The sequence below is a fragment of the Coturnix japonica genome, chromosome 3 (assembly GCF_054131305.1).
Source record: "Coturnix japonica strain WE chromosome 3, WE-NBRP24, whole genome shotgun sequence".
NCBI lineage: Eukaryota > Metazoa > Chordata > Aves > Galliformes > Phasianidae > Coturnix > Coturnix japonica.
The window spans coordinates 56,670,556-56,675,588 of record NC_140665.1 but is presented as its reverse complement, the minus strand read 5'-3'; positions in this window follow the sequence as shown (position 1 = coordinate 56,675,588).

Below are 5,033 nucleotides of genomic sequence, written 5' to 3'. Positions count from 1 at the left end.
CTAGTTTCCACGGACATAATCAGTCGATTGTAGAAACAAAAAGAAGAAGAAAATGAAGAGAATGATATAAAATAACCATTATACTGAGGGACTTACGTGCCAGAACATGAGTGACTTTAAGATATATGTTTCTTCTGGCAAATTTTATCCTTTTTTTAATTATTATTATTATTTTTAATGCTTTGCAAAACTATCCAAGTTGAAAAGTTCACATTTATACAGGAGTAAAAGTAAAATCTGAAGAAGCCTGGAGCTTATAAATAAAAGGCCTGATACATTAATATGCAGCTTCTAAAGTATTCAACTTCAACATCCTCTGCTTCAGATAATTGGGGTTATACTTAAAGGGGGTAATAAAAAGAAATAAAAGAATAAACAGCTGAGGAAGGCAGAATATTTATGAAGATTGAATAGCTACTGTCACTACACTACCATCAAGAGAGGGAACAGTCTGATAGTTTTATACCAGCTAATAATCACAACACACCTTTTTCTACATTGAGACTGATAACATTGCTTTACGCTGTTTCTTAGCTAGTAGAGCAAAACAAAATAAAACTTCACAATAATGACAAAAGTTCTGATTTTTAATTTTAAGCATTAGCAGATTTGAAAAATTTGCTTTTCTTCTGTCAACAACTCTTAGTATTTCGGGATTTCTGCCTCCTATGTTGCATGTCCATATTTCAGAAATGCACAGCCACCTCATGCACACCTTGAATACCATTATTCTTCTACAGGTAGTAATGTACAAGATGATGTTTAAAAGATGTGAGAGATATAGCATTGTTGTCAACATTAGGAGTGTTTTTCAGTCCCACAAGAAGCTGCACAAGAAGGGTTGTTTCTTAGACATTCCCTACTATACTCGCAGAACCAAAGCAAGAAAATGTCTCAATAAGCTCCTTTCTCTCCTATGCCTGTGTAGGTTTTGCTTGTGAGAGAGCAGTGTTGGTCTCAGTATTTTTCTTTTCAAGCACTGAACTCCTCTGGGATACCTTCTGCTCTTTGTATTACAGAGTTAGCTGGCATGTGTCTCCAGTTAGGCAACCATAGTTTTCTAACCCATTATAAGCAGTACATCTTAAGTGTAATAGTTCCTGGGAAGGAAATGTGAAATATAAAAATACCCCTAATGATTTAAATGTACTCTGTGTAATACTATATAACTGTGTTAGTACGCAGCAGTACAGAACCATGTTTTTACAGGTTGTTTCTCTATCCCCTGACACATTTTTTTTCAGGCAACTTTTACCATGTACAAAGAGACAGGCTCTGCAAAGAGAGTATAGATCACCAAAGAAAACCAAAACAATTATGAATTGGCTAGTGTGTAAAAAAAGATAGCTAGACCGTAGGGAGGTAATCATTAACGTTTGGTACAAGGCTAAGCCTTAGCACGCTCACCACCCAGTAAGACACCCAGTAGGATGCTGCTGGCCAGGATGTCATCTGTCAGATGGAAAGCATCACACATCTTGCTGCTCTTTAATCCTTTAGCTATTACCTGCGCCTGTGTCAACAATCTTACCTCTGTCTCCACTTTTACATTCTACCTTCGTTGACAGTATTCTATGTACTTTGTCACACTTCTTTTTCATAACTTAGCATTTTCTCTAAAGTTTGAGCTAAGGTTACACAGCTGGGCTATATCAAATCTAAGCCTGGGATCACAGGCAGCTGAACTCCTAGAAGGAGAGGGGGAGGAGAGAAGTCCTGTTTTGATGAGGCTGTGCCATAGAACTTTCCAAGATTTTGGGGAGGAAAACTGCGGTTCTAAGCTGGAGATGGCAGTACTTGCTTAGCTTTGCCAAACCAAACATCTAGCAGATGGATCGCTGAACTCAAATAAGATAAAATCAGATAAAACTTTCCAGACACCTACTGTTTCTTTTTCTGAAAATGTAATTAATAGATAATAGTAAGTGGTTACTGTGCCACCAGCCCACAAATCCAGGAATCCATGAAAGAAAATACTATAGTATTTTAAATTGTAAAAAACATGCAAGCTCTCCTCCACTTCAGCTAAGAAAGAAGACGGTATCTCTGCAGGACCTGTGGAGCTCTGTATTCAGCTTCTAGCTTTTCCACCGATCTTTTTGTGAAACTTAAAAGGCAAGATGAGTCAATTCTAAACATACACACTGAAATAAATGTCTTAAGATGAGTATGTGAAGAGTATGTGACAACGGTTCACGCATCTAAGATTCTAAATGAGTTCATAGAAGAATGTAAAGACTGAAAAAGAAAGATCAAGCAATTTTAAATGTTGTTTAAAATCAAGCCCAGGTACCTGCAGTTTTCCAAAGCTTCCCTGTGTACCCATGAGCTGAATACAGAATGATAGAATGATTTGGGTTGGAAGGAACCTTTAAGTTCATCTAATTCTAACAGCCTGCTATAGGGGGCAGGCAGATGGGGGAATACCTCCCTCTGGGCCAGGATATCCTTATTTTTCCTTATTATAAGCCTTCCTCTTAAAAGACACAGGTGAATCTTTTTGTTTATCAGTCTACTGGTTGCAGTACTCAACCACAAAATGGAAAGCCTCTGTTCTAGCTTCTTTCCTCAAGTTTTCTGAGTTCAAGCTTATAGTTTTTATCCTGTTTGTAATGCAGTACTAAAGTCTGGCTCTGCCTACATCATGTAAAAACATGCAGCTAGACAGACAAACTTGACGTTATCATTGAAGTCTGGACTTTTGATGTATTCTTCAGTAGGGAATCTTTTGCTAAAATAAAGAAATTGTCCATAGAGTGTCAATTGTTATTCAGGTTAATGTATAACTAACTTGAATGCTACCACCACATCTGTAATTTAAAACAAAAAGAGCAGGTTTACCACTTTTTGCTAAATTAGGTGATTTTTTAGACCTCAGTTTAAAAAGTAGACTTGAGTTATTAAATTCAGTGCTGCATAGGCTGAAGATAAGCACTTAGCCTGCTGACTAGGAGAGACATCTGCATTTCTGAGTGAACGGTGTAGGTATGTCCCCACTCAGTTAGTGGCCTGTTGTGAATCCCATAGGAGGCTGCAGCTCTCCCTCATTTGCCATATGAGGAAGTGTCCAATTACTTTCCTGACACAGCCCCAAGCGTTTGCTAACTGTTACTGTTTTCAGATGATGTCATTAGCTGTGACTTTACTGTCATGTATATAGCCTGACTTGCATTCTTTCTGTCCATAAGTTACAACAAGCTCACTAATGGCACTTAAATATGTGTATTAGAAAGCTATTACAAGCCTAACTCTCCCATTAAATTAAATGAGAGCTGTGCTCCTCGGTGGCCATTAAGTGAGTAGTTAGTTGGAGGATCTGGATGCAGGCAGCTAGTTGGGTGTGGTGATGTCATGCCCAAATTCCCTAGTAGAGCTAGCCTTAAATCTATAAAAAGAGTGAATGGAAGGAATTTAGGTCAGACTACAGGCCAAAGCAGACTTGACAATACAGTCAGAGATAACAGATGAAGTGATTTCACTTCAACACTTGTATTTTTAATATTAATTAAAATGTCATTATTTTGAGGATCTCATTTATTAGCTTTCCTGAATAGGACAATCTTGATGTAGTTTCATGTGCCATAGAAGTGCAATAACTTGTCTGCAAGGTATGGTTTTATTCTTCCTGCTTCTCTTAGACCACATTGAATCTCTGCTGAGAATATCCAGATTTAAAATATTGCACTGTACTTTATGACTGTTGTTCTACACTTTATGACTGTTACTCTAATGCACCACATCACATGCAATTAAAGTGGCCACAAATATTAGACCAGGCAGAACACTTTCCTTCACAGCCAGCCTGGGAGTTTCTGCACAGCCTTGTATTCCACTAATGCGGCTGAAGAGCAACAATTGCTACTGGAGCCATTTGAAAAGGCACCGTGCTGTCTTCCCTTCCCCTGTGGAAAAAAAGAAAAAAAAGAAAAAAAAAGGAAAAAAAAGGAAAAAAAAATACTGGTCTCTGTGTGAGAATGCTTTTACTAAAACATTTCTTCTCTGCATTACACTTTATATATTAATCACAAGAGAGAAGAAAAATCGGCCTGTGAAACTCAGTGGAGCAAGCAGGATAATTTCCCATTTCTTTACCAGGTGTCAGACCAGGCCCACAGGACTCTGCAGTCTGTCTGCAACTGACTTGTATGGAGGTTTCAGGCAGCTACTTGGGCCCATTCCCCAAAGTCAGTGCCACTGACCACTGAGTGGAAGGAAAACATTTCTTAGGGCCTGAACTTCTCTCCACGGCTGTACCAGCGTGGGGCCCAAACCGGCACTTTGTAATTTCAAAGTAAAAACAAGTAAACAAAGAAACAGGACAGAACTTGTGAGGGTGGGGAAGTGAAGGATCAGTGTAAACAACTCTCTCAAACTCAGTCATTCCAAAAGCAATTGATGTATTTCCCTGTAACAAAAAAAGATGTTCCTGGTTTTCTCGCCTCTTTGAGTTTTTGCATTGCTGTTACAGACACATATTGTTTCCTAACACTCAGTAGGAGAATATCTCCAAAGGAGGAAACGAAGTATGTGTTATGCATAAGATGCTGGCTCTCCTATGAGATAAATATACACTCTGTCTATCTTGGTAAATTAAATAAGGTCAAAATTGTTCCTGGGCACTGCATCTTTGTTGTCCATGATACTGGAAGTATTATATTAGTTCCTGGTCCTGCTTTACCCATCACTCCACTGGACGATACCCACACACAGTTCAGAGGTCAGCCCAGTTGTCATGGGACACTTTTTGAGGTGTGACATCAGGTTTTGACTGCTGTTGTTTCCATCTCAAAATCTCTGCATTTCCCTTACAAAGTTATATTCCTCTTTTTCAGGTTAATTCCTACTGTGTTTCAAAATCTCTTTGTAGTTGCTTGGTTACTGTTTATTCTGGTTTACGGTCATCTTCCTCTTTAACACTATGAGTTTCAGGGCAATTTTGCATATTTAATCTGTCATGCTGTTTACGGCCACTTGCTTATCTTAGCAGGTGGGGCTATCCAGGCCCTTTTCCAAGGGTGAGCTGTGCAAGCACC